This window comes from Mustela erminea, chromosome 11, assembly GCF_009829155.1.
Source record: "Mustela erminea isolate mMusErm1 chromosome 11, mMusErm1.Pri, whole genome shotgun sequence".
Classification (NCBI taxonomy): Eukaryota; Metazoa; Chordata; class Mammalia; order Carnivora; family Mustelidae; genus Mustela; species Mustela erminea.
The window spans coordinates 11856108-11875009 of NC_045624.1; the positions used below are offsets into that span (position 1 = coordinate 11856108).

At 43.1% G+C, this 18902-nt stretch overlaps 2 long non-coding RNA genes across 2 annotated transcripts; one reads left to right on the plus strand and one right to left on the minus strand.

The window, feature by feature from the left end:
• Positions 1 to 7176: 7176 nt before the first annotated feature.
• Positions 7177 to 14983, minus strand: LOC116569695. Its single transcript, XR_004277142.1, has 3 exons — positions 14229 to 14983; positions 8134 to 8815; positions 7177 to 7848 (listed from the first exon to the last, which is right to left on the minus strand). It is a non-coding gene; the product is annotated as an uncharacterized LOC116569695 (long non-coding RNA).
• Positions 14712 to 17881, plus strand: LOC116569694. The gene is made up of 3 exons (XR_004277141.1): positions 14712 to 14877; positions 15708 to 15789; positions 17519 to 17881. It is a non-coding gene; the product is annotated as an uncharacterized LOC116569694 (long non-coding RNA).
• Positions 17882 to 18902: the final 1021 nt, after the last annotated feature.

Consider the following 18902-nt stretch of genomic DNA (forward strand, 5'->3'; position numbering starts at 1 on the left):
AAATAAGACCATAGAAGAGAGTAATTATGACCATTCAGAATGGATTGCAGAATGGAATGGAAGAGTCTAGAACAAGTCAGAAGAAAAACACAGGTTCATGACATAGGACAGGAAGAAGGAGGGCAAAGTAAGTGTGTGTAGGTCTGCACACGTGTAGATATTCAGTGTGGAGCCCGTATTTATTGTCCTAGAGTGGGCAGCTGAAGAGGACCCATCAGCACTGAGTGTCACACAGCCCTCGGCTGTCACTGGCCTCTGCTGTCTGTCCTCAGGCAGGACAGAGGCTGCCAAACCCCAAGATTCCAGAAGTGGTAGCTTGGAGATCATGGACTAAACTGTTTGCTTTACCTGAATGTGAGATGTTCTTTCAGTGTAATGAAAAGGCCCCCCATCAATGTTAAGTTACATTAATATTAGAAAGGGATGCCCAGAATCACAGTGAAGAGCCTTCTGTTATAATCAGGAAAACGTGTGGTGGGAAATTCTGTTAACACCTAGTGTTAGAAGAGAATGAAGAGGACAGAGGAGTCTGAGGGCATCGGTTATCAGGAGCACCTACCATACAGGTGTGGGTGGCAAATGCAGAAGGCAGGAAAATCTACAGGGCAGGTCATTAAAGTCTATCTGACCCAGGATAAGTTCTGAGCTCACAGCTTGAAAGGAAACCCTGAAATCCATTTCCTAAGTTATTTCCTCTATGAGGAAATTTTCTATGTTGATTTTCTATGTTGATACCTTATCATTTTATGTCCTTGTCAGGCCCCCAAACCCACTCATTTCTCTTGGCGAAGGAGCAGGAAAGACCTTTACTCAGGACAACTGGGGGTTTGAGGCAGAATGGGAAGCTTGAGGGTTTCTGTACAGGGAGAGGGTGACTATGCAGTTCTGTGTCTATACTGCTGGCACAGAGGTACGTGGCTGAGTCCCCGGGTTCTGTGGGCTTGATCTTCAGGGTGGATAATGATTTGTTAGACATCTCTGCTGAGAACCGTTCCTTGGGCATCCCCGAGTCATCTATGGGAGCTTGATTGTTGAAGTAGATCAGCAGCTTCGGTCCCTGCACTGAGGTCTGACTGTACCAGAAGAGGTCTTTATGACCAGAAATAGGCTGGCATTTCAGGGTTACTTCTTGTTTCATCTTTGTCACCTTGTGCCTGGGTGTCTGGATGACTCCAGCATCTATAAACTCTGTGGAGGGGACAGAATGTGGGGACGATAAGAAAAATATTGGAGTCACAACAGGGAAACCCAGAATGAGAAAGTTACAAATTCTGGGGACTCACCTACCCATAGGAAACAAAGGACCCCTAAGAGACAGAGGGCCAGGGTGCCCATCGCAGGGTGAAGGCAGATGTGGAACAGCCCAGGCCAGGGCCCTTGTGAGCATGAGCACAGTTGTGAGATCAGGGACACTCTGTCTCCAGGAGATGTGTCTGTCAGTGACATCACTAAATAAGCCACCAACCCCAACTCAGGAGCTCTCTGGGAGGTGGCTGCATCTCTGAGAGATGAATCAGGCACAACTAAACCCAATTACAATTGCCCTGAGATTCAAATTTACACAACCAGAGTCAGTCAACTATCCCATTTGAACCTAAATTCCCAAGTATTTATAGATAACTTCATGTTTCCCTGCAAGCTAGCTTCTCTACAAGCTCTCATACTCCCCCCACTGGTGGCTAAATGCTCCTGATCCTAGGCACATGGTCAAAAACCAACCATTGGTTAGTTAGGAGCTCTGAGCTCCCCAGGGAAAACAAGAATACCAACAGCACTGTTAGGGCTCCAGGGGCCGAACTGATGCCCTGAGAACTGATTGAATTCGAAAACCCTTACTTGCAGTGAAAAACCTCTCAAAGTTTACTTATCTCTGAGCTTTATTAAATTCTCAAAGCCCATATGACAGAATCTCCTACACTTCTCAATCCTCAACATGAAGTACGTGGGGGATTTTCTCATTCTTGAAGATTTGCAAATAAAATTATCTAGAGTTGATTTAAATATTATTCTTACTCCTAGAAAAGTTCATTGTTTTTAAATCAATAACACTGAGTCTTTCCCTCTAAAAGGGGTCTGATGCCAGAAATGCACTTCCACTCATGGTAGAGGTTATGGAGAGCAGAGAAAAACCTATTTTTTGGGTTGGTCAGTTAAGTTAGTCATATTTTGTGGTTAGCATAGAGACACTGCTGAGTCCTCTGAACCTGAGGACCACATGTTAATTTCATTATTTTTTAATTTTTTAAAAAGATTTCATTTATTTATTTGAGAGAGAGAGGACGAGAGAGAGAGAGAGAGAGAGAGAGAGCAAGCAAGCATGAGCAGGGAGGGGCAGAAGGAGTGGGAGAAACAGACTGCCTGCTGAGCAGGAAGCCAGAATTGGGTCTCGATTCCAGGACCCTGGGATCATGACCTGAGCTGAAGGCAGATACTTAACTGAGCCACCCAGGTACCCCGACACATACTAGTTTAGTTTTATTTAATTTTATTTTTTAAGATTTATTTAGTTATTTATTTGACACACACAGAGAGATAGTGAGAGATAGAGAGAGCCGCAGGAGGCAGAGGGAGAGAGAGAAGCAGGCTCCCCACAGAACAAGGATCCCGATGTGGGGTTTGATCCCAGGACCCCAAGATCATGACCTGAGTCAAAGGTAGCCACTTAACCAACTGAGCCACCCAGGCGCCCCCACATGCTAATTTTAAAGAGCAGATATTTTTCAGACTCAATTATGTTACCTGAGGTACCTGCTTCCCTTGTGGGGTCTATTGGTTTCTAGTGGGTCCAGAGTGTAAATCTCTGGTCATTATTCTATTTCCAAAAAGGTCTTGTTTGTTCCTTCCTTGTTACTATGTACTTAAGTGTGGTAGACAGAATGATGGCCCCCCAAAGATGTCCATGTCTCATCCCTGGAATTGTGGGTGTGTTACATTACATAACAAGGAGGAATGAAAGTTCCAAATGGAATTAAGGCTGCTGATCATTGGAGCTTAATATAGAGAATGCATACTGGAATTTTCATGTGGGACAGTATCATCAAAAGGGTCCCAATATGTGGAAGAAGGAGGAAGAAGAGTCAGAGTCAGAGTGACACAGCCTGAGAACGGACTCGACCAGTCATCATGGGCTTGGAAGACACTAGGGGCACAGAGACCCTAGAGCCTCTAGAACCCTGCTAACACGTTGGTTTTAACCCAGATAGATCCGTTCTGGACTTCTGACTTTCAAAACTGTAGGACCTGAATTCTTCTAAGCCACAAAACGTGTGGTAATTTGTTAGAGCAGCAATAGGCATTTAATAAATTACAGTATCCATGGGACTCTGGCAGAAGAGACAGTAGCTGGATACAAGCTAAGGTTGTGGGAGAGAGACACAGTCACATAGAAAGAACTTGAAATCAGGACAAAGGAAGTCCAAGCAAAACCTTCTCTCTCTCTCTAAAGATTGCGTTTATTTATTTATTTGAAAGAGAGAGAGTGAGCAAGAGAGAACAGAAGTGGAGAGGGGTAGAGGCAGAGGGAGAAGCAGACCCCCCTGCTAAGCAGGGAGCCCAATGTGGGCTCGATCCCAGGACCCTGGGATCATGACCTGAGCCAAAGGCAGACGCTTAACGGACTGAGCCATCCAGGTGCCCCAAACCTTCTTATCTCTTATCCCCAGACATCATTGTTTCTGGGAGCACATGGGAGTCTGGAGCAAATGTCAAAGCAAAAGTACATTGTGGCATCTTCCTGGTGAGAACAGAAGACTTTGGGGAGAAATTCTGTTGTTCTGGTCCACCCCTGTCCCTGCTTGGAAAGTAGATTTATGGGTGGTGTCCCTGTGATTGCCAGCTCCCTGGGGCCAGAGTCACTCTGATGTGGTCCAAGGTAACATCTGCAGGTCTCCTTCCTTTACCCTCTGTGGAAGCACAGAGCAGGTGGGCTGGCTGGGACTGGTTTGGGTCAGGCTGGATAAGATTTCTCTGACACTCAGCTTTCCCTAGCTCAGAACGTGCAAGCCTCACCAGCCCCAGCTCTGTGAGCTCCCACACCTTCAGCAAACCACTACGAACATACCTGCCATTCAGAATCTGGTTCAGAGCAAAAACGTCTCCACAAAATAGAGGAAGAAGTCTTGGTCTTTAATTCCTTCATTCTCAGTCATCATTCAAGGCAGCTACAGCTCCCTGAATCTAAACCCAGCCCCAGGATTTAACCCTTAAACCCTCTCCTTCCAAGTTGCTTGTTCAGTCCCTCTGGACTCTAGATGACAGCGAGGCCACAGTGCCTCTTTGTGGCCAATGGGAAGAAACAGCACTAATGTGCTCTCTTGTCCAGACAGGGGGAGCTGTGCTTAGTTTCATTGAGTACAAAGGGTATGGGTGTATGATTGGTTAATATTAGAGGGTCAACAGCTAATATTATCTCGTTGTGGCCTAAGATGGAACAGAGAGTCAGACATTGGAGCTAGACAGGTGGACATGATAATGTCCTTTTTGATATTGGTAAATAATGGGGTTCAGATGGGAATCCCAATAGGTTGGCTGAAACTATACTGAGTCAAAATTTAACCCATTTTCTCTCTCCTCCAAACTGCAGGCTACCTTGAATGAAAAAGAAAGTTCTCCATGAATCTTAGTGTATGTTGAGAAAACACCAAGGAATCGACCTCTTTCCTAGGTATCAGAAGGAAGGAACAAGGAGGAAGAGAGACTAGAGAAAGACGAAGAAACTAAATGAGATCACTTATTTCCCTTCCCAGAGAGAAAAGCTGATAAGTAATTGAAAGATTAAAACAGGAATATTACTGGGCCACCTGGGTGGTTCAGTTTGTTAAGTGTCTGCCTTCAGCCCAGGTCATGATCCCTGGGTCCTGCGATCAAGCCCTGCTTCTCCCTCTCCTTCTGTCCAGCCCCTCTGCTTGTTCTCTCTCTCTCTCTCACACACACACAAATAAATAAATAAAACCTTAAGAAAAAAAAAAAAAGAACAGCAGTATGACTTTAGGGAAGTCTCCCAAAATAAGAAATGTGGAATAAAATGATGTCTCAGGAGACTGGGTTTAAGAGGAGAAGATGGACTCACTTATTTGTTATTCTTCCAATTCCAAGCACTGCTCCTTGGGTGTACTCATGAAAAACCAGCTCAAATGTGCCATGACAGTGCAGCAATTAAATGAATTCGAAGTCCATTCTGTGCTCCCTGCTCAAGCCGAAATATTCACTTCTTAATCTATTTCCCATCCTGCCACATGGTCCAATGACATGCCAGAGGTTATGGGATAAAAGTAAAAAAGAACACAAAAGTACTCCAATAATACTCCAATAATAAGTACTGCAGTAATAAAATGACAAAAACCAAATATCTCAATTTGATTATAAATACCCTTTACATTTAAAAAAATTTTTCCAGTTGAAATTAAAGTTTAAGCATAACATCTCTATGCCATTTAAGTTAAATACAAAGAAATTATAGACTAAGAATCTACCATTAATGAATTTTGATTTAAAATTCCAAATAAAATTCCTTGACCTCAGTCCCTGGAATTAAAAATAAGAGCACTCAATTCAATCCTTCTGTTTTTCCCCAAATAGTTGGGTAAAAATAACAGCATCAAAAATCTCAATTAATGCCTCCAAAACATAGTGGGAGACACAAGGTTGGACTCTTGGAGGAAGTGAGTGACTGGAGAGGACATCTTTGCCTTTAGGGGCATTTGCCTACCCTAACTCAGAGTTCATGAGGCTGACTCACCACCAGGGGGACAAAACTGAAGTCCAGAATGTACCAAATGTACATGAATTAGGAGATTCAAAGTAAAGATGAGCTAGAGATAAATCTGCTCCAGGCCACCCCAAGCCTTGAATTCTGATTCAGGTAGCCCAAGCTTGTTTATACCCCCATATATTTGGCAGAAGCAAAATGAAATTCTCTCTGGAGGAAAATTCATCCATCCTAGCAAAAATTTATTCCTACAAATCTAGTGTCTGGCACAAAGCTGAAGATAATCAGTTTCATAAGGAAAAATACAAACACCATGAAAATATGAACATCATGACTGAGAAGGAGCAGAAAAAGAAAATGGACAAAAATAGCCCCACAAAGATGTCAGATATGAAAATGTTCAGACAGACTCGGAAACAACTGTATTTCCTCTCTATGAAGAGATAAAAGACAATCTTGGAAAATGTTATTAGGCTAAGAGTAATATAAAATATAGTAAATGAACCAAGAAAAAGAGACCAAAAAAACCAGAGTCTCGAATACAGAGAACAAACTGGTGGTCACCAGAAGGGAGGTGGGTGGGGGAGGGGCAAACAGGTGACAAGGATGAGGAGTACATGTATCATGATGGGCACTGAGTCATGTGTAAAACTGTTGAATCACTGCATTGTACACCGGAAACTAATATAACATAGTATGTTCGTTTACTGGAGATATATATATCAGCAGATTGAAAAAAGAACCAAGTAAAAAAAAAAGATGGTGGGTAGTTGCATTCATCAATGACTAAGGTTGTCAGACAAACTGGATGAAGATACGGGCAGAGCGGTTGAGAAGCTATGCACCAGATAAATAGACATGGACATAAATTACGACTTGCCTCTTGGTTGGATAAAGAAAGAAGTAAAGCCGCAGAGGCTGAGGGGCAGTGACAGTGTTTTCTGGAAAATCTTGGTAGGCTGCTTTCTAAACGGTTCTAACCAATGGTTCAGAATAGTGGCCAGTATTATCTTAGAGAATCTGATAGAATGTATAGTGAAAGATACAGATCTCAACACAAAGGGTGTTAATTGAAGAGTTAATCGGAGGTCATAAGTGGATCGGGGGCAACTGGTTGTTCTGGAAGTACTTACTGAGGAATATTTAATGCCCAGGGGAGCTATTTTGATGTGCTAAGGCAGCCTGCTGGAGATGCCCTCAAAGACTCTGAACTCGGGCTTAAGCCTGGGGTGAAGGGCTGAACTGTGTGCCTTACTCTGAAGAGTTAGATCGCTCTGGAGAAAGAATTCATTTTGAGCTAAGATTTGGGACAGGATGCCAGGATATCATGGTGTGTATTCTTTTGAAGTTGGAAAAGGGCTGAATAAAACAGCTGAAATTATCATCACCATCATCATTAACAACATCAGGAGAACAGAAAAAATGTTCCCCAAGCACATATGGTGTTGAGACTTTGACGCAGAAAACTTCCTACAAGCAGAGGAGAAGCTGGAGAGCAGTTGAATCATTTAGACGGAGTTAAGAACCACAGAGAGAGAGCCTGCTGTTAGCTACTCTTGAAGAACCACTGTCTGTATTATTAAAGTTTTTTGTACATGTTTTGTGATTGCATATTTTATAGGGGAACAGCCACCGCTGGCCCCTGGGACCTGAGTGTGTGACTAGTCACTGCCAGTGTGGGATCCTTAAATTATCATCACAAAGTGCTTCTAAACCCTGAGTCATAATTATTTTCAAATAACATTTTTGGTCCTCAAGTTTCCAGATATAACCCCTGGCTCCCCTTTATATGAATCATAGCTTATCTCTGCAAACCCACTTCTAGCCTTCGCATAATGAGGGACAAGGTAAGGCCTCCATTTAGAGGTTCTGTGAGCTGAATAGAAAGGAGAATCATAATGTTTTGTGTGCAGAAAGGAGGTGCCTCTGTGATATTGTGGCTAGGCTACTTGCTGGCACAGAAATACAAAACCGAATCCCCAACTCAGCAGGCTAGACCTTGAGAGTAGAGTCTGCTCCTTTGGGCTTCTCTGCAGAAGATCGGTTCTGAGCCAGCTCTGAATATCTAATGTGGCCTCGTTCTCAAACGGAATCAGAAGCTCCAGGCCCTGTCCGAGATCTGTCCGTACTAGTGAAGGATTCTGTGGACAGAAATAGGATCACACCACAAAGCCACGGCCTGTTTTTTTCTGTGATCTTATGTGCAGGAAACTGAGTGACTCCACCTTCTACGAGGTCTGTGAGGAGTCAGAATTTGAAAATGGAAAAAAAAAAAAAAGTTGAAGAATGGAATAATCACTGGAAAGATAAAATGCAGAGAGATCTTAGTGTTCTAAGGACTCAACCATCCTCTCAGAAGACAGAGAGCAACTCAGTGCAGGAGGCCTGTGCCCCGGGAAGGGTCAGGACAGGAATGGGAGGTTTACCAGGTCAGGGTCCTTGTGAACATGAGCAGAGGAGGATGGCGTCCCTTTGTCCCCAGGAAGCAGCTCCTGTTGTGACAAGACTGTTTCCACAAATGGCCACAGACTTAGAAACCAAGTGTTCTAAACTATACCCTATCTAGAAGGTTGTTTGTCATATCTGTAGACTGTGTGCACGTCCGTCCGAGTGTCTTCACACTCTGTTCCGGGGGGCGAGCAACGGGATTGGCCAATCTCTACATTTCCCACCACCTTCCCATTCTGCCGGATGTTTCCACTGGGATGTATCAAACACAACTCGCATGTGAACTATAACATCATAACCTCTTTGTATTTTCTGGAATCATTCTTCTCTCTGGATAGTTTTCTTTCACCAGGCTCTTCATCCTTTCTGTCCCATGAGCTTAGACAGGACAAAGGCTAGGGAAATTGCTACAGCGTTATCCTGGAAGCACATGGAACCAAGTGACTCACTCAAAGGTAAAGGGATAAAGGTACCCTGAGTGCAGATGAAGGTGGAAGCTTGTATCCCATCTAAAGGTCAAAGCCTAGTGTCCTCCTTGCTTGCCCCAATCTCCACAGTGCTTTCTGTACCAAGGTCTTCCTCATGGGACTCCCCGTACATCTCTTTCATCAACGCAGTATCTTGAATTTTATCCGGGGAAGCTGGAAAACTCTCTAATTCCTGAAAATACCAGAGTCCTTACAATAACAATAAATTCAAAATAGAACAGAACTTCTGGAATCTTAAAAAAAAAAAACCAGCCTTCCAGCTTAACTTACAACTGAATTCAGTGGTTTGTATCTTCCTTTCCTCTCCTCCTCCTCCTCCTCCTCCTCCTCCTCCTCATTGTTCTCCTCCTCCTTCTTCTTTTCTTCTTCTTCCTTCTCCTTCTCCCTCTCCCTCTCTTCTTTCTTCTTCTTTTAAATGGAGCCACATTCGTTACAAATACACTTCCTTCCCTGCTCTGAGTGGTGAGCTAGGAAGGGCTTGAGGATTGCAGGATGTCCTGCTACTTGGCATGAAGGAGCAAAATGAGAAAACTTGTGACCAGAGAGGTGGGAACAGTATACCCACGTGCTCAGATATTCGGGCTGAGTCTCAAAAACTTAGGGCTTACTTGTCAGGGTTATCAAGTGAAGACCCAGAGATGGAGAATTACCAGAAGCACCTGTTTCCCTCATAAATTTTTCTCTCATTGAGTAAAAAAGCAGTTGGTCTGAGCCCAACTTATGTTGGCACCAGTTAATAACTCCAACATGGAAAGTTTCTTCATACCAAGATGTCACTACTTATTCTGACCCGTGACCAGGGGTTAAAGCTGCTGAGTGACAAGAGCATTCATGTGGTTGGAGACTGGGGAGGTGCTGAAGGGCCTATCAGGATATAAACAGTGTGCCTGAAATGGAGGCTTGCCAGTTCCAGGAAAGACCTCACCTGCCTCCTGGGCAGCCCAGCTGATGAAACCTATGACCATGACAAAAGCCACATCAGGGTCCAAGTGAGGCATTTTGCTGCTCAAAGAGGGGAGGCTGGAGCTCTGGAAAATCTGACCTTTGTCAAAGATACTTGCGGTGTAACTGCCAGCAACTTAAGACAAGCCTAGACAAGGTCTGGAATTATCTACTCTCTTGTCCTACATTCCCCTTATATCAACCTATACAGTGTCTGAGACACACAACTAGATTGGGTTGGTTTTGGGGTGTAGGAGCATATCTAAAGCTTCTCTGATGTTCTCCCAAGGCAGCTGTTCTCCATTTGCATGGGTTTCTGAGTATTCTGGCTGGCTCCTGACCCTGGGAGTGATTTATTACTCAGTGATTTATTACTGTTCAGGCTTCATTGCTGAGCAGAAGACACCTGTACCGATGAAGGAAGTAAGGTGTCTATTGAAACACCTCATACGCCACTGGCTACTCCCATCTGCAAACCAGCTTGCTTTTGGATGAAGCTATATTTTTCTTTCCTTAATTTCTCAGGCAGCACTAAGCCCCACTTCAAAAGCATCTGCTTCTCCCCCTCAACACTTGATGTGCATTCTGATGGCCAATGTTCAGCGTCACTGGGCTGAGGCCCTTCATCCATGGCTCGGGGAGCCTCATGTAACTTCTACACCACCTCATTAGAATCATCAGTGAATTGAGGGGCACCTGGGTGGCTCAGTGGGTTAAAGCCTCTGCCTTCGGCTCAGGTCATGATCCCAGAGTCCTGGGATCGAGCCCCACATCAGGCTGTCTGCTCCACAGGAAGCCTGCTTCCTCTTCTTTCTCTCTCTGCCCGTCTCTCTGCCTACTTGTGATCTCTCTCTGTCAAATAAATAAATAAAATCTTAAAAAAAAAAAGAATTTAGAATCATCAGTGAATTGAGGATAAAAAAAAAACAGGCTAGTATTGGACAGAGCTCATAAGCACAGTGCTCATGAAGGACAGTGTTTAGGGTGGGACAGTGCTTGTGACGGACAGTGTTCATGAGGGACACTGCTAGTGAGGGACAGTTTTCATGAGGGACAGAGCTTGTAAGGGACAGAGCTTGTGAGGGACAGAGCTTGTAAAGGACAGAGCTTGTAAGGGACAGAGTTTGTGAGGGACAGAGTTTGTGAGGGACAGAGTTTGTGAGGGACAGAGTTTGTGAGGGACAGTGCTCATAAGGGTAGATCTTCCCAGCTTCATCTGATGCTCTTGTCTTCTCCTCACGAGGCAGATGTATGCTGCTCAACCAAAACTTGGGGACACACTTGTTTTCCTCTGTTTACAGTCAAATCAATTTGCCACTTTGTGAGTTTTTTACTAACCTTCAGGATGTTCCAACTCTCTTGACACAGAGAAAATTTTCCTATACATTTGCTGAAAGGTCTCTTGGCATTCACTGCTAGTTAAATTTTGTGCTCATCTCAGAAACACAGGGCTGTTTTGTCTTCAAACTCTGAACTGTCTTGTCTTTTGGAACATCTTTTCAATCTTAGCCTGTGTCCTGTAGGGAAAATATACTATAGGGCTGCAGGAGATCTTCTCTTCTTCATATATCTCATGGTAACTATAGAATATCTCAGAGATTAAAATGAATACAGTAAATACCACCATCACACTGAAATAATGTCAACATTATGGGATCTTAAGCTTTTTCCTTCCACTTTTCACTTATGGGAAAGCTGAAAGAATAGTAAACGGGACAGAATAACAAATTGTACATCTGTCCCCCAATTGCTGACATTTTGTAACATTTGCTTTATCTCTTTGTATACATTTTACCTTTAACTTCAGAAACATTTTATCCTTGATAATTCAGTTGATCTCTCCTTAAAAAGAGGACATTCTCCTACATAATCACAAATGTCAGCATTCCAATCAAAACAATATTATTATCTAATATATATTTCAGATTCAGCTTCCTGCAGCTGTCCTAAAAGTGTCCTTTATAGATTTTGACTTTTTCTCTGGGACAAAATCAAAGCTTGTGGTTGATCAACTTGGTTGTCAGGTCTCTTTGGTTGTCAGTCACTTTTAAAATAGGCATCTCTGTCATCAACTTATCTATAATGGTTCTCATGACTTTGATTTTTTGAAGCGGTCAGGCCAGGTGACTGGTTAAATGGCCCATAATCATAATTCTTGCATTATTATAAGTTAAATATCTTATAGAGGATGTGTAGATGATGCTCCTAGTATTTTCTCTGCCCTGGATCTGGAAGAAGCAATTTCTGCCCTGTTCCTTCTATAGAGGAATAAATAACCTTTAGAAATCAAATACTCTGCAATGGATTTGCTCGTTGGTACTGGAAGCACACCTTATAAGGAAAATAAAACTAGTTGGCTTTTGAATTGCTTCCTAGACCCTTCCATGGATAGAATTAGGAACTATATCATCTTTAAAATCATAAGATCATATTGATACCTACAATACAAATCAGAACAGATTCCTTTCTCATCTTTTCTTTTTAAAAATTATTATTATACCTCTCTTCTCTTAGTAGGACTCCTTGTACCCCATAGTATCAGTGAATTACTCATTTGTGTCTTCTATAGTACATTACAAATGTTTCAGAAGTACAACATGCACTGAAGACATTACCAGCCACAAATCTCCCAAGCAAACTTCATCCTCAATCTCACTGAGCCTTATCACAGTAACATGATTAAATACAAAGACAGAGAGAAACTCTGAAAGACAACCAGACAAAAAAGACGATATTCTTCCAAAGAAGATTTACAAATGGCCAATAAGCACCTGAGAAGATACTTACCACCACTAGTCATTAGGGAAATGCAAATCAAAACGACAGTGAGGTTCTACTTCCTGGTTAACTAGGATGACTACAGAGGGAGGAGGAGGAGGGGGGAGGAGGGGAAGGGAGAAAAAGAGGAGAAAAGCAAGTGTTAGTGAGGATGTAGGGAAATTGGAACCCTTCTACATTGCAGATGAGGATGTAAAACAGTGCAGCTCCTGAGAAAAACAGCTGGACAGTTCCTCAAAAAGTTAAACATAGAACTACCATATGACCCAGCAATTCCACCTCTAGGTATATGCCCCAAAGAAGAGAAAACAGAAACTTAAACAGATACTTGTAGGCCAATGTTCATTGCAGAATTATTCATAAGAGCCAAAAGGTGGAAATACTCCAAATGTCCATTTGACTGACGAGTGGATATACAAATGCAATCTGCCTATACGATGGGATATTATTTGGCCATAACAAGGAATGAAGTTCTGATCCAGGCTACAACATGAATGGACTTTGAAAGTCTTATGTTCAGTGAAAAAAAAAAAAAAAAAAAAAAGAGCCAGACACAAAAGGAAGAATATGGTGTTTCTATGTGGCAAATTCGTACAGACAAAAACTAGATTAGACATTACTAAAGTCTTATGATAGGAGAGGTGAAAATGTTTCAGCCTAGTAATTTTGAAGTCATAACTTATTTCGGTATACAATACTTCGATTCTAAGTAAGGCTGAGAATCTATCCACATAACTAGTGGTAATTCGTGTGTACTCTCACGTGAATTATCTAGATTAAGTATTGCTATTTTTATTGGGTGTTCTTTCTTATTAAGTAATAAGAATTCTTTATTCCTTCTGGATACCATTAGACAATGTCCGCTATGCTACAGAATACCAAACAGATCCTAAAATCTCAGGAGTTTAACTCTATAGAGGTCTATTCTCAGGACCCCAGAGCATAATGTGGCATGAACTGTTTTCTTCAGTGGTTGTCCACCAAATTACCATCCAGTGAGTCAGGCTGATCCCATATTCTAATTTAGCAATTTATAGCTTGTGCATGCCCGGTTTATCACAGCACAGGAAAGAGAGTTAAAAGGTATATGCACAGAAAGCAGTTAACACAGCCTGAGAATGTTGTGCTCAGAAAGACTGCTTGCAAGATGGGCCACTGGCTACCATCTGGGGACTTGGCTGGTAAAGTTATCTGTGCCGATACCAACTTCTCCCAACTAAGCAGGATGGTTCACTTTGCCTAGACTGTTCGTGCAAACGCATAGTTTATGCTGAACACCAGATTCCCTTCTGGGAGACTACATTTTTAGTATGTGGTGGGCAGTGGGTGCCCATATGAAAAGCCCCCAATAAAAACTTGGCCATTAAGTCACTAAGAGGCTCCTGTGACAGAAACACCATACTCATGTTGCTGCCATTTGGTCGCTGGGGGAATGTGAGCTGTGTGTGACCCCTCCAAGGAGAAGGAGAGCACAAGGTCATCTGCCTGTGGATTCCTTCAGACTCCACCTGTGCCTTTTCCCCTTGTGATCTGCCACTGAAGAATTACTGGGTCACTGACACCTCTTGGCTCTGACCACAACTAGATGCATCTCCCATGAATCCTTTCGGTGAATCTCCAAATGTGGGTGTATACTTGGGGACCCCCAACATGGTGCCATAGGATATTCTAAAATGCAAGGCTTGGAATTGACTTAGATCATTTTTACACACTTCCCATTGTGCAGAACTTGGGTCATAGGTCCGCAAGGGAGGCTGGGAACCGCAGAGCAGCCATGGGGATTTGGTGAGCAGGAATGGTGTGTTTCACACCAAATCTTCATCACGGCTTTGCACCCCTCATGTCTTTTCCAGTCTGTGGCTTACCTTTTCACTTTTATGATGTGTTTTGATATAGAAGAGTTTCATGCAACCGAAATTATAGTTTTCTTTGTGGTTTGTGTTCTTCTGGGTCTCCACTTAAAAAAAAAAAAAAAAAAGAATCCTTCCTCAAATAAACGTCTAAGAATAGTTCTCTTAATTTCTTCTAGTAAAATTTAAGTTTTACTTTTCATAATTAAAAGTAGTCCTGAAATAGATTTTCATATGAGGGATGAAGTAGAGTTCCAGAAGTAAGAGGGAGGGGCATATGTTTAGTGAAGAAATAGCCTGTAAAAAAAAAAAGATTCCAAAGGAGGAAAAGAACATGGGTTATACAAGGCAATAACTGAATGTGTGTGACTGTGGCTGGGACAGGGAGAGCTGGGCAGGCTGTGTGGGGTGATGGTGGAGAGACAGGGGGTGGGCGGGTGCAAACATTACAGGATCTTGCAGTATTATTGCCCCATAGAAGAAAGGCAGCCAGGAGTAGAGACCATGCAAGTGAAGGTCTATGACTTGCAAGGTGAAGGGTAGAAGAGGCCATGGAAAGGATTAAAGGAGTCACTGAAACCCAGATGCAGTAGAAGAATGTGGGGGCTTTGAGATTACCAAGGGACTCTTCATGTATCTCAACTAAAGATGCATTTTCCTTTCTGTGAGTGGAAAGAGAGACCAGCAGAAGAGAGAACTGGCAGGCTAAGGATGTTGGGGTGATGTCCAGTTAGGGTTGGGACTGGCATAGAGACGGACTTCAACCCCAAGTGTTGTATTGCCAACTGTCCTAAGGCTCCCATGCTGGCAAGAGCAGTGACTCCTCTGGAGTCAGGGCCTTCTTGGGGCTCAGTTCAGGGTGATCAGTCCAACTACATTTGTGTGCAAAGAGGAGGCAGCTGTGCAGCGCTGTGGGGTAACTGTTGGCACAGAAGTACACAGATGTCTGGGAGGAGGTAACAGAAGGCAGTATGAGGTGGAACTCCTTTGTATTTGGTCTGGAGATATTGTACCCATCGGAGACTTCTCCTCTTTGAGTGCTGCCAGTATTTATGGAATAATGGATCAGCCTCAGTCCATGTCCCAGGTCTTGTCGATACCAGTACATATAGTCATAGTTCTCTGTCTGGTGACATCTCAGAGTCACCCTTTTTCCTGTCCTCGCGATCTCGTTTCTTGGACTCTGGGTGATCCCAGCATCCATGTGTCCTGTAACAGAGAGTGACAGAGACTAATGTTGTCATCTTGGGAGGAAGGTTTGTGTTGTGGTCTTGGGAATTCCAGGGAAGGAAGCCCACCTGCACTTACCTACCCACAGGAGGCAAAGAACCCCACAGAAGAGCCTGGTGACCATTTCCGGGGAAGGGCAGAATCTTAGGTCTTCTAGTTTTGTTTTGGGGAAATAGAACTTGGGCACCCAGTCACTCAGTGACATCACTCTCCTTGACGAATGCTTGAGCTGCAGAGCTAACCTGCCACACCCCTTCCCCGCAGGAGCAAATCATTAATATACACAAAGTTGAGTGTCTCAGAAGGGGGAGAACTTGTTAGTTTGCTTTCTGAAGAACACTTATAGGTAAATATACTTCTCTTCTACCTTGTATTAAGAAAACTTGTTCCTCTATGAATTATGATAAAATTCTTTATTTGCATACTGTTACAATTTTTTCATAGTATTTCTGTAGACTAAGAAATATTATGATGGTCCTGGTTCTTTGGTGACTTTTCTGTTCAAAATTTGCCTCCAAATACTTTTTAGTTTTTCTCTTTGCCTTAACTCTGGATAATTGGATGTTCAGCCCATAGTGATTTTCTTGTTTAAAATAACCATGTCCAGAAAGTTTTCAAAGTCTCAAGGTCAAGGTCATTGGAATTTGAAGAATTATTTTATGTTGCCTCACAATGCCCTGAGTGACGGGAGCCCTGCCATCTGCACTCAGGTCTTCATGCTCCCATGAGTCAGATCGTTCCCTTTGCTTCAGACGAGGCTACAGACACCAGGCCACATTTGTTCTATGACTCCGCTTTCCATGAGAAAAGAGGAAGCTCATTAGCGACATAGATGAGAAATTCATCCACAGGTTCACATGTCTGAGGACCCCAGGGCCACAAGGAGTTGTTTTGTCTCCATTCGGAAGGTCTTGCACCCATCAGATGGGTGAATATTGATTGAACCATACATTTGCTCTGGTGTCAAACTTACAGCTCATCAATATCGGTACACACTGTTATTTCCTATATAGGTCATATCTCAGTGTGAGGCTTCTCTATTTCGGTGGCTGCATTCTTGACATACTCTTCATGGGTAATTCCTACAATCACGCAACCGTGAGAAAGGACACGGAATCAGAAATCAGACACAAGGAGTGCCGCACAAAAAGGCTTGTGTGAACCCAGGGGCCTAGGCAAACCCAGGAAGGACTCTCCCCTTATGCCCAGGACTCACTCAGTTCCAAGAGACTAAGAATCACATAGCAAAGAAGTCTATTTCCCATGGCTGGGTTGATGCAAAAAAAGGGGGAGCTTTTCAGCAAGGACTCATATTCTTTGGGGTAGGGTATATGGGATCTCAAAGGTCTGAGGATTGTTCTCATAATGAAGTATGATCTACCCAAAGGACCAGTATCCTCAAGGATGCTTAATTTTTTTTTTTTTAGAGATAAGCATTTACCAGGAATATTTCTCTATAAATTTATTTTTAAATTAATTATCGAGTCACAAATTTGTCACAAAATTTGCTAGAAATATAGACCTCATCTTGAAGCTTTATTTTTTGTTTTGTTTTGTTTTGCTTTTTTTGCACTGATGTTTCCCAAACACCTGGAACACTTCTTACACATAGTGAACAATGAAGGGTGTGTTGGCCATAAAGTCAATGAAGAATAACTTCAAGCCCTTCTCATTCACGTAGGACCTTTCCAAGACTTAAAGAAAAAATTTTTCTATGTCTTTTTCAAAGAGCACCGTAAAATTTATAAGGTTTAGGCTCCATAAAACCTGGATCTGCTCTGCACATGTATTCAGTAAGTGATTATTGCATTAATGAGGAAAACCCAGGCAGACTCTACTCCTGTAAACATAACCCTAATCTGTTCCGTTACAAATAGGTTTGGAACATTAAGGGAGCAGGGACCCATGTGAGCCTGCTGGGAATTCAAAATAAACCAAAATGAACTGGGAAAAGATTTATTCGTATATGTTATTATAAGACTTTGGGAAGTTGGATGGAGATATAAATGAAAAAAAAAAAGGTGGTCTCTTCTAAAGGGAAGGGTCTTCCAATGGCCTTCTTCCATTGCTATCAGCAGGGAGGATGAAACTGGGAAGAAGAGAACCAGGATGAAGAAGCAATATTGAAGATATGTCGAGGCATCAGGAGACGGACTCTACTGGGACCTTCTGAGAAGCCCATGAAACGTCTCCTCGAATTGTCCCCCTGAATGCAGACACTGGAGGTTTCCTCTCTTGGCTCCTGTCCTGCCGGGAGCATTAGCACGCCTGCAGCTAGCCCTGTGATGTCACAGACGGCCCTAGGGCAGAAAACCTGGGCATCCGGGCATGCATATGGGGCACGCTGGAGGCAGACTTGCAGGAACATAGCATCCACAGCACCGGAGGGTGCAATCAGAGGCAGGACGGAAGGTCCTAGAGCTCCACAGTGAAGGACTCTTTTGAATAAAACTGTACTTTTCCTTTATGAGATCTTTTGTGTGATCACCAACCACACCAAAACCACAATGTTCTGGAAGCACCACACCTTCTTGCATATCAGACTTCATATCAAACAGAGAGTGCTGTCACAGGCCTCATTTTCTCATTCCCATAAGAGGCAACTGCTTGCAGTTAATTTCACATAATACATTATCAGATGACTGTATTTACATTTCAGATGACTTCGCGTCTGGCACACAGGTGAGTCAGGCCAAAGTAATCCGTGCCTGCCTTTGATCCCAGAATTGCCCCCAGTAAAAAATTGTGCTAGACCAGAGATTTATTGGAGTTACAAGGGAACTAAAGATTTCTTGTGTTAGGCAATTTGCTTTATTTTTCTTGCATAAAATCTCTGCAAGACACATATTATTGGCCTCAGTTTACAAGTGGAAAAACCCAGCCAAATATTTTTCCAGGTCACCAGTCCAAGGCAGGTCAGAGCACGAACAGATGGAAATCTCGGAAGTCTCCTTCAGCGGGTCACCTCCCTGTGCAAACGACTGTGTCGGGGCCAGCATTTCTGGAAGGCACTTTTGGTCAGGGTTCCAACTGTGAAGATGTCTCCCTCTCCCCAAATGCATTATGGGGGTAGCAGTTAGGTTGGCGTGGGCTAGGTCTGAGCTCCAGTCTGATATCTGTGAGCTGTGCCTCCCCAGCCACTCCCTTACATTGTAACAACTGGCCCTCTCACTTGCAGTGTGGATAAGCTGTTCTAGCCCACCTGGGGCTCGAGAAAATTAATCGAAATAGTGTGCTTAAGTATATAGCACCAGGAAAATGAGCAATACATAAGGGAATTTTCTGTAAGTTCACAGAAAAGGAATAGAATTAAAACCCTGTGTGTTCGCTAATAAGCTTATACCTGCCACCTGAAAATGGTTATGCCACACATTTACTAGCAGCGGGCTCTCTGCTGTTTTCTGTCGTTACTGGCCTGGCCAGAAGTAGCAATTTCAGCTTTTCTTTTCTTTTTTTTAA